Raw genomic sequence first — 12,224 nt, 5'->3', positions numbered from 1 at the left:
TGACGAGGTCAGGCCATTTTTGTTCGAATGACACTACAAATAATTAGGTATTACAACGTTTTTTACGTAGCAACAACAGACAATATTATACCACAAATCAGCACATCTGAAAATCATTGTGCGCATTTGCATTGCATTGTCGAGTTTCACCGTTGATGAAATTTTAACCGTTTACTGCGAATGGTACATTGGATTGTTCTAAAAGTAGCATCAATATTTAAATTTTAGTTGGCACACCATGTATATTATTGCATTTTCCAACGCGTGGATAGTTTATTTATTATTGATATGATTATTTTTGAATAATACGTTTTTATACCTATCTTTAGTGGTTTTAGACAGATTAATCATTTTCTTCATTTATCGATCAAAACATGGCTTCAATTAAATTAGAAAATTAAAATTTTGGTCGTAGCTTAGGGAGGTACAGAGATAATGACTATTAATTAGTCTAATACATCTCTTTTTATGTTATATTGCTTCACAACATGCGTAATCGAAAATGGCCATAAATTCCTCCCTCCTTATAGTGGAGTTAAAAACCTGTAAAAGTCGCTTCCTTCCTGAAAAAAAAAAATCGCCTTAGAACCAAATGATAATCGAGTGGTTTTTTTCAAGACATCAAGTATGAGAATTGGGACTTTTGTATTGCAATTGTCAATAAGTATTTGGAAAATATTCATATTATATGCAGCGAATAGTATTCGAAATACATTTTTATTTGTAAGTTTTTGAATAGGCAAAATATATATTCTTTTCAAAAGAATTTAGAAATTTTCATCCAAACATTCCGTTGTGCTCTAGAATTTGCAAGTACATTCTTCATAGCACTTTAAGCACTGCGCATTTATTGCTGTTGCAGGTGGCATCAGAACATGGCAAAACCAGCATATTTCTGATTTTATATGATACAGGATCTTGTGTGGAAAATATTTGTCCATTCATATTTATTCGACGTGGAATACAAAATTTTCAGTTCTAATATGCACCTAAAATAATAATAAAAAAAAACGTTATAGTATTGATCTAGCATGTACCCATGTACCCATGTACCCATATGTTTTCAAACTTTTTCTAAATTGATAAGAAACGTTTATCTTTCAAATGCCCCAATTAGATTTCGATTCCTGAATGAGTTCCATAGCATCAGTAATAAAAGAATTTACATTTAGATGTAAATCCATTTTCTCAATATTTTGTTGCAATCTATGACACAATTCAGACTTTGCAGATAATTGTATCTTCATGAAATAGTGCTGGAACCATAATAGGTTATTTAAATCAATTTCATGGAATCTTGCTGCACAGAGTATTCCACGAAACATGAAATCCGACCCTACAAACATTTCTTAGGAAGATTTACGGGCTTCTTAGTTGAACAGACCTTTCGAGGATGTTAGTTGTCTTGTCAGCAGTTTTTTGCAAATAATTTGATAACCTTTTTTCAATTTCTTTTATAGCTACCTTTCCGGCGCACATATTTATGAGATATTTGAGAACATCAATTAATTAATTAACCGTAAATTTATTGCATTTTGTTTTACTAAAATATTCCATTTTTTATATTAATCATACATTGTTGGGGTATTATTAATGAAGGTTGATTAATTGATTCAATTGTATTCTGATTAGTAGAGGAGAAGGAAACTTTTTCTTCTAAACTTTGAACGAAGATAATAGAACTCTTCCGTAGTTGAGTGGCTGAAGTATTATTATAATGGGCAGGTGTGATTGGACAAGGAATATCTTTAAAATTGTATAGAAATAATCACACTTTAGACACGAGCATTGTTAAGGATTACTATTTAATTATTTATATGAATCGGGTATATATTGGGTACATTCGAAATTAGTGGTAAAGTAATATGGAATATAATTAGTTTCTTTCTCTATAATTATCCCTACGTGTGCGACTTCATAACACTTTATTATATTACCGAAAGGGATCTTTTTGACAGATGTTTTAATTTTGAAAACTGATTTTATATAACTTTGGTAGGCTGCTTTTTACAAAACTTCTGGATTCCTCCTGACATGACATTTTAATATCTAGTGCATTACTGTCTTGTTAAAAATGGACTTTACCTACTGTCAAAATTGGAAAATTTATGTAATGAAAAATGCCTCAAAATGTTACAGGAAAATTTTGTAATAATATTCAAAACTGGAATTAATATAAATCCAATTTTCAAGCATTAAAGACCTATTACCTATTTATTTGAATTCCGTTCAAAAAATACTAGTTCCACACTACTGCTGCTATAGGGTATTCAAAATGAAATTACTTTATAAACAATGTAGGTTTTTGGAAGAGCCTGCAGAAAAAATAAAAATATGTATATGGAGCGCCTTAAGAAAATCAGGATTTTTCAATTTAAAATAATATAATTCAAAGTAACGTTAATATCAAATATGAGCCATCTGCCTTCAAAACTGATGTAGGTATTGTAATTTTTTTGCTAGTGTGAAAACAAGTATTTATTTGGAATAATTAAATTATTGTAAAATCTATTAGGTTCGGTATGTTAATAAAAAATTTAACAATAGGGTGATCCATTTTAAAAAATGTATGTTCTTATTTATCAAGCTTTTTTGAGCCAACGAGTATACTTTAAAATAATTTTACAACTTTTGTATATGTCGCTGACTCACCCTGTAATTCAAACAGCATGTGTTATCCAGTTAAAAAAGGAAAATCGTTGTTTTAAATGACTGAGCTGAAAAAAGTTCAAAGCAATTGGCAGCAATTTGAAAACCGTGTGCATACTGTATCCTGACAGTTCTGTGATACACTGCATACAGAAATATTTTTTTAAATTTGTTTTTCCGACAAATGTTTTACATCGTTTTGTAGATATATTTTTTTCTAAGAATTTATCACAATTACTTAACCCTCGTCGGTGCTTATTGCCATAGCAACAGAAGATTGGCTGTAATGAAAATTGCATAACTTGCCACTGCAAAATGTGGGTAACAGCAGAGCACAAATAATTTCATTTTTGTGGGAAAATTGAATCGATATAGCGAACCGAAGAAAAGAGTTGGCGGTTATTTACACATGCTTTAAATAATGATGTAATATTAAAACAGTAATTATTGATACGTTGCGTTAGCGATAAAGCGAAAAATAGATAAACAGATAGATGGGTAGCGAACGTAAATTGGTACCTAATTGTCGAGCAGAGGCCGTTTTCGTTTGAAATTCATTGTATATAATTAAGTATTCAAAAAAACAATAACTTCTCACAAAACGCAAAAATTTAATAGATAATGTTATACCCCAAATCAGCACAAATACGATTTCAGTTAAATATTTTCTGTGGAGAACCAAGTAACTGATTGGTTTCTTCTGGAATTTTGAGATCATGTCGTGGTTTATTTAATTTTGACAATATGTTTGCTTTCCTTGCGTTTTTTATTTATGTTTTCACTTAATTAATGAAATACTTGCGCTAATTCATAATCTGTTTGAAGTTGAATGTTCGGTTGTGTTCAGGTTTTCGCAGACAATATTCGGTTCCAGTTAGGTCACCCGACATATTTAAAGCTGTTGTGTTACTTCTTTGTGTTCCTTTCGGCAATTTTCGACTTTTTTGTATCCCTTCGATATATACTGTAAACACTTGTTGGAAAATTTGGACAGTAATCTGGTAAAATTACAAAAGCAATATAGTTTCCATATTTTTGGAATAACTTTGCAATTCTACTGCATTACGAACTTAACAGTAACTACATTTCAAATACCAATAAAATTTATGTTTAGTTATGTAAAATTAAGGTAATTTTTATCGTTGAAATCGAGTATTTCACATAATCGTCATTGCAAATCCAGGGTAAATTTACAGAAATCATTGAATATAGAAATTGATAGTCGCGATAAGTTCGCAGAGCGTAGCACATTATTTTTTGGCTCCGATTAAACAGCATAATATATCTCCCGCTAAAGTGCGAATATTTTCCTCGTTTTTTATCCAAGTAGTAAATCGCGGGAGCTGCGTATTGTATTAGATCATCAAGAGACTTATTAAAAAGTAATACAATAATTAATTGATAAGGAATTATTTCGCAGCTATTTACATTACATTATTTGGTATTCGTTGAGAGGCAAAAAACGGAATTGTTTTCTGTTGTCAAGGAGGCGTCGTAAAAAATTATAAGTGAAATTTTAAACGACAACAGTTTCTTGGATTCGCTGGCTAAGAAGGTATATTGTAACCCAGAGAATCGACGAACGGATAGTGACATTAGAAGCTAAAGTTGATATTATGGAAGGGCAGTTAAAAAATTTTCTGATAGAAAAAGACGAACTTTATCTTAAAATGGATCGACTGGAACAAAATGCGAAACTTAGTCGACTTCGTTTATATGGTCTTCCTGAGGATAATGCTGACCTAAAGACTAAGGTCATGGAAGATAAAGTCAATATTTTCAACATTAATATCGAGCGTTGCTGTCGTATTGGTAGAAGTCAGAATGCAAGATTTTCAAAGCCAAGGCCAATTATCATACAATTTTCATCTCTCAGTCAAAGAAATCATGTATTTTATCACAAAAAGAACCTCAAAAATACCAACTTAGTGATCGTTGAGGAGCTTACTCTACGCAGATACAGTTTGCTAATGTTGGCGAGGGATAAAATTGGCAGGGACAAGACATGGACAACGGAGGCGAAAATTTTTGAGAATATAAATGGAAATAAGACTTTCTTAAAAACGGAGGATGAAATCATCAAATATTGCAACAAATAGATGAGGACCGAAAGTCCGAATGTATGTTTTGGTATTGGTACATTTATTGGCGATATATTTTTTTTCCTTCCTCAATATTGCGTTTTTTTTCTATATTTTTATTACTGTTAAAATTAGCTTATAGATTTTTTTTTGTTTTAAGTTTAAGGGTATAAACTTCTTTTATAATTGAAAATATATAATTGACCAATAGGAATGAAGTCACTGCATATTGCTTTTTTAAATGCACGTTTATTATTGCATCGCTTTGCTGAAATTAAGTTATTTTTAATAAATGAAAACTATGACATTCTGGAAATTTCAGAAACATGGTTGAATGGTGATATTCTTAATAACCAAATCCAAATAATGGTTATACTTTTATAATAGCCGATAGAGTCACAAGAGGTGGTGGAGTAGGTATGTATATTAAAAATATCTTCAAATTTCTTCTTCAAACATCTGTAGATTAAAATAAAATTTAAACATATATTATATATCATTGGAACACTGTATCGACCACCAAAATGGCAGTTTTTTGATTTTTTAAATAATTTTGAGGACCATTCGTCGACATTTTCAATGGAGAGTGATAAGGTTATTTGCGGGGTCGACTTTAATTTAAATGTTATAGATCCTGCGTTGATACTTTTAACTTCCAACAAATAGTCAATACTCCAACTAGAGTTACTGATAGAACTAGTAGTTTAATAGATTTAATTTTAATACCTAAAGAAGAAGATTATACCTTTTCGATAAAAAATGTGCCCCAAATTTTATATGCACTAACAAATTTCACTTTAAATACTGAAATAAAACTACAAAAAATAATAGTCATTGGGATAGCTATAAACAACTGCGAAACGAAACTAACATAGCAATTAAAAATGAAAAGAAAAGATATCTAGAATCTGTCTCTAGTGAAAATTATAGTAAAGTTCTTTGGAAAAAGTTAAGAAATTTAAATATAACATCTAAAACTACAAATATATTTCTTCCTGATGGATTAAACAGACCTTCAGATATTAATCAGTATCTCCTACAGTTTTCCAAAAATAAACAACAAGCGGATCCTATGTTGTTACAGTATTACCAAAATAATTTAAAAACAAATGTACTTGACAAATTTTCCTTTTCTACTGTTAGTATTGATGAGGTGAGAGCGCAACTTTGTAGTATTCAATCATTGGCATCTGGTTCAGATTTAATAAATATAGAAATGTTGTTAATGTTTTGCCCCAGAATTCTACCATTTCTTACCAATATAGTAAACTCAGGCGTCCTTGAAGGGCATTACTCCACTTCCCAAAAATAATAAAGTAGATAGTTTTAAGGAATTAAGGCCCATCAGTATTTTGCCTTGCCTATCTAAACTCCTAGAAAAGATTATGAATAATCAAATACGAATTTTTTTGGCTTCGAACCAGTCAGGTTATCGGTCTGGATACAGTTGTGTAACGGCGCTTTTGAGTATTAAATATGACATTATAAAATCAATAGATTCGGGTCAGTCATCCGTTTTGGTGCTTTTGGACTATTCGAAGGCATTCGACAGTATATGTCACGAACTCCTGTTAGCTATTTTAAATTATGTCGGGTTTTCGAGTGGTGCGATAATGCTAATTAAAAGTTATCTTGATAATCGCATGCAGTATATTGAAAAAAGGTTAGGTTAATCAGCTAGAGAAACTGTTAATTGCGGTGTGCCGCAAGGTTCCATACTGGGGCGACTTTTATTTACAATTTACACCAGCAATTTTGTATCCTGTATGAAAAATGTTACGGCATAATCAAAAATTGATCAATGCAGATTTAAAAGAACTAACAGATTATTCAGCACGTCATGGATTGATAATCTTATCTCTCCACCACCACACAGGACGTCTCTTTTTCAAAGAACATTTACAAACTTTACAATACCGTTCCTCTCTTTAAAAGCCTTATCACCATTAAACTTCAAAAAAAAGGACAAGAAATGTTAAGTAATTTTACATCAAATTTATAAAAACTTTAGAGTACATTTATTTTAAATGTATATAACATCGCTAAATATATTTTTAATGAATTATTTAGTTACATGTGAATTGCAAGTTTACCATGATTAGTGTACGTGAAAAATCTATAAGTATGTGGGTGTGTGTTCAATAGTTCATTTCTAGTTAGAACAAAAGCAAATGTTATATAACGATGTCCTCTTTCCTAGAAAACATTAATGACAACTTGGTTTTTAAAGGGTTGGTAAGTTGTCATAAACAGAAGGTTGATAACAAAAACAAAACACTTGGCTTTTAATAAAGGAACAGCACAGAAATATTCGATGCGGAAACCATTAATAATTTGAACAAAGATATCGCTAAATGAAAATCATAGAATTTTGTTATTTTGGGATCACTTTTATTCTTTATTGTATTTTGTGTTCTGTCACATATAATTTTAGTGGCCAAACTTAAGCTTTTAGTTCATGTACCAAAATAAAATGTACCAAAATTATGAAAAATATGATACTTCTCAATGTTACATTTTGTTAAACGAAAACGCAGAGGCAACCAATGAACTTTATTTCAATGAATATCCAGGGCGGCACGAACCAGACAAGCGAATATTTCGGACGTTAAAAAAACAATTTTAACAAATTTTGGACTTCTAAGAATATCCGGGCACTAGCTGAGGCAATGAATGATTTGTGGCACCTTATTATGCGAACATATGTTCTTACAATTTTGGAAAACTTACCCATTAATTCTTGGAAGGTGTGTTTATTAATGTGGCTGAAGTTAGATTTGGATTCGGATTTGCGAATATTACAGTGGACCAGTTCGTTATTTACAGTAATTAAAAAAATGTATTCCTGTGGAAATTCCGGGAAATTAAGCACGGAAATATTGTAAGGGAACTCCCAAAAGCCATATTCAATGTCGCTATACAGAAAATAACACCTTATCCGCTCGTATCACAGCAAATAATTATTTAACTAATAATTCGCAATCTTGAAAAAATCTGAAAATGTCCCAGATGTTCAACCAGACCATTCAAAAGATACTTTATGGAGCTTCAAAATAATGTATTACTTAACCACCTTGAAGCGGTCGGGAAGATATAAAACTACCCCCAACGATGAAATACCAAAAAGTTCGTTATATTTATTTCGCAATCTCGAAAAAATCTGACGTTTTCCCAGATATTCAATTAGACCCTAGAAGATCCACTTAGGAGAGCTTCAAAATGATGTACTACTCAACTAGCTTGAAATGGTCGGGAAGGTATAAAACTACCCCCAATAATGAAATAACCAATGTTCGTTTTATTTATTTCGGAATCTCAAAAAAATCTGTCTTTGTCCCAGCTATTGAATTAGACAATTAAAGAGCCACTTAGAAGAGCTTTACAATGATGTACTACTCAACCACCTTGAGGCGGTCGGGAAGGTATAAAACTACCCCCATTAATGAAATAACCAAATGTTCGTTATATTTATTTCGGAATCTCAAAAAAAGCTGACGTCTCAGATATTGAATTAGACCATTAAAGAGCCACTTAGGAGAGCTTCAAAACGATGTATTACTCAACCACCTTGAAGCGGTCGGGACGATAGAAAACTACCCCCAATAATGAAATAACCAAATGTTCGTTTTATTTATTTCGTAATCTCAAAAAAATCTGACGTTGTCCCAGCTATTGAATTAGAGAGTTAAAGAGCCACTTAGCAGAGCTTCACAATGATGTACTACTCAACCACCTTGAGGCGGTCGGGAAGGTATAAAACTACCCCCAAAAATGAAATAACCAAATGTTCGTTATATTTATTTCGGAATCTCAAAAAAAGCTGACGTCTGAGATATTGAATTAGACCATTAAAGAGCCACTTAAAAGAGCTTTAAAATGATGTATCACTCAAGCATCTTGAAACGGTCGGGAATATATAAAACTACTCCCAAATATGAAATACCCCAATGTTCGTTTTATTTATTACTGAATCTCAAAAAAAAAAACTGATGTTTCCCAGATACTGAATTAGACCATCCAAAAGTCACTTGAGAGAGATTCAAAATGAATCAATCACCTTGAAATGTTCGCGCAGATATAAAACTACCCCCTAAAATTTGACATTATCAAAGTAGAGATTTGGTTTTTAACTCGAAATTGATCCACAAAGACACATACATCAATCATGGATGCTAGCGATATTTAGGAGATTTTCTAAATTTTATTTGTACTTTTCATTCTTGTATTTATTGGGCCGTTAATTAAAAGTTTTCTGGGACGACATTTTCGCACAAATGTGAGCTGTTGTTCATATATATATATATATATATATATATATATATATATATATATATATATATATATATATATATATATATATATATATATATATATAGCGCCCTACTATCCGAGCAGAAGAAGACTCTCCTGCTTCCGTAGTTGAGCCGAAGCACCTCTCTGGCCGCCATCAATAAAGCGAAAATTTCCGCCTGAAACACAGTGCAGTACTGACCCAGAGGGACCGACAAGCTTGATCCCGTTATCTCGCAGTACGCTCCAGCTCCGGCCAGATCTCCCATTCTGGACCCGTCCGTGTACTAGACAAGTCCATCCCAGGAGCCGACTCTGCCCTCTCTCCAATCTTCCCTTGATGGAAAGAGAAAGGTCAATTTATCAAAGAAGGTCATCTCGGGGATCATGACGTCACTCGGCATGCCCATGAGCCTGCGATCCCCGCGACAGCCCTCTAAAATGTCGTACGGACCCCGATTGAAGGTTCCCTCCCTCCAGAGCCCGCAGCTCGCCAGCCTCACAGCGGTCCTGGCCGCCTCCATCTGCAGAGAGGACAGCTCCACCAGAGCATCCAGGGCCCTCGTGGGCGCCGTTCTCATGGCGCCCGTTATGCAGAGGCAAGCCAATCTCTGCAGTCTGTCAAGAACTAGCCTTGCTCCCGCTCTTTTGGTCCCCGGCCACCATGCCACTGCCCCATGCGTGAGCATAGGCACCACCATGGTACCGTAGATCCACTGCATGATCTTCGGCCCCAGGCCCCAAGTGCCCCCTACCGCTCTCCGGCACGCCCACAGAGCTCCAAAGGCCGACCTGGTCCTTGATCTTATATGTTCCTGGAAGGTCAACTTATAGTCCAACCATACGCCCAAGTACTTGACACTTCCGCTTGCAGAAAGAGGCACCCCATCCATCGAAATGTTGAGGTTGCACTCCATCTTCCTTTTCCTAGTGAAGATGACCATCTCCACCTTGCCAGGATTGACAGCCAACTTGCTGTCCAGGCACCATTGTGAGAATCTTGCCAATGCCCCCGTTCAGGAGCCCCTGCATCCTCCTCACGTCCGTCCCCTGCGTCATTATCACAAGGTCGTCTGCATATGCCTGAGCATAGACCCCGTGTTCTTCCCTCAGAATATGCAATATCTCGTTCACCACTAGGCACCACAGGAACAGGGACAAGACCCCGCCCTGTGGACAACCCCGTGATGAACCGATGGAGACCTGCTCCCCACCCAGTCTTGCCTCGACCCTCCTGTCGGTTAGCATGGAGCGGATCCACCTTACAATGGCCGTCCCCACTCCAGTACTCTCCACCGCCCTGCAGATCGAGTACAGGGCCATGTTATTGAAAGCCCCTTCGATGTCAGCGAACACGCACACCGACAGCCGTCCCGAGCCCATACCCTCCTCCAACCTGGAAGTCAGATGGTGAAGAGCTGAGCCCACAGACCCGCCACTTCGGTACGCATGCTGAGCTGGCTCTAGAGGGGCCTCCAGCTCCACCCAGTCCCTCAGATACCGGTCCACCAGTCTCTCCAGAGTCTTCATAATGAAGCTGGTGAGGCAAACAGGCCGGTACAACTTCGGGTCCGTGTAGTCACTCTTCCCTACCTTGGAAATGAACACTACCCTGCTGTGTCTCCACAGCTCGGGCACGCACCCCCTCGCAATGGAGGCCCTGAACAGGTAGATCAGCCGGCTGGTCAGGAGTCCTCCGTCCCTTTGCAGCAGAGCCGGAAATACTCCATCCCCGCACGCCGACTTGAAGGGGCCAAAGCTGTCAATAGCCCACTTCAGCCTACTATGGGTAACCACCCTCCTTGCCGTGGCGTAGTCGCATCCAAAACGACCCCCGGCTTCAATATTCCCCCCTGTGTCCGGATCAGCGGACCCTGGGAAGTGCGTGTTCAGCAACTGTTGTAGTGTGTCCGCTGGTCTCGCTGTGTAGCCACCGCCGGTCCTGCGGACCACCCCCAGTCTTCCCGCATGGTCACTTTTGAGTACCCTAAGGAGCCTAGCCGCGTCCGGGATATTCATTACTCCGTCGCAGTAGCCCCTCCAGGCCCTCCTCTGTGATGCCCGTAGTTCTTTTTTGTACTGTCTGCGGACCTCCCTATAGAGATCCCAGTCCGCACCTTGGCTGCTGCTCCTCGCTGTATTGAACAGCCTCCGCACTTTCCTCCTGAGACGCTCCAGGGAAGAGCTCCACCAAGGAGTCCTTCCCGCCCTATGCTTCTCTGTCTCAGGGCAACTATTCTCGAACCCCGCATCATAGCGGAGATCCAAAAAAATCCATTGTTTCGCATTATTGTTTTGGTTCGTCGTCTTATCAATGTGGCTTGTCGATTTATATATTCGATATGTCCGTTGTGAATGTTGTAAAACTGTAAATTACCAAACAACTATATAGTGAATCGTTGATTTTTGGCTTAAGGTATGTATGTAATCGTAATATAAAAATGATGTATGTTTTATTGTTGTGCATATAGATATAGTTTTATACTATTTTTAATCACTCTTTATGTTCTATTGACTTGTACTAGTAATTTTTAATCATTTCAATCTATTTTGCTGACTCCTATACAAATATTTATCTATGTTTTAATTATGACCAGGAAAACAATGCTATCAATAATTTTATTTAAAAATACATTTTTGTAGGTTAAAATTAAATGTCTGAAGAAAGTCTTGAAGGCCGAAACGTCACAAAAAATAAAATGTTTCACAAGTAACGGAAACTTATTTTAATTTCACTAAGAAAGGACCAAAAAAAACCCAAGAACCATTTCTTAAGAATATATATATATATATATATATATATATATATATATATATATATATATATATATATATATATATATATATATATATATATATATATATATATATATATATATATATGTTATATCCGGAAATCCTATTGTCCATATGGGTTAAATGCCACCGACCTGCAAGAGTGCAACGATTGCGAAAACGTCGTGTCAACGATATGTCGCAACATCCGCAGCCGTCGACCCCGTCAACGTCAGCATAAATTTATTATAAATACCAATTTCTATTGTAAAACGTTGTCTGATAACATTCTCTCATCACGAGGTTATTATGTCCATTTTTACTTGTATTTTAACGGTCTAATAACATTCTCTCGTCACGAGGTTATTACGTCCAATTTCATTTTGATTTTTATTTTAATTTAAAGTTAATAAATATATTTTTTAAAAA

The sequence above is a fragment of the Cylas formicarius genome, unplaced genomic scaffold (assembly GCF_029955315.1).
Source record: "Cylas formicarius isolate icCylForm1 unplaced genomic scaffold, icCylForm1.1 PGA_scaffold_8__14_contigs__length_24414737, whole genome shotgun sequence".
NCBI lineage: Eukaryota > Metazoa > Arthropoda > Insecta > Coleoptera > Brentidae > Cylas > Cylas formicarius.
Note: the sequence above shows the minus strand (reverse complement) of the source record.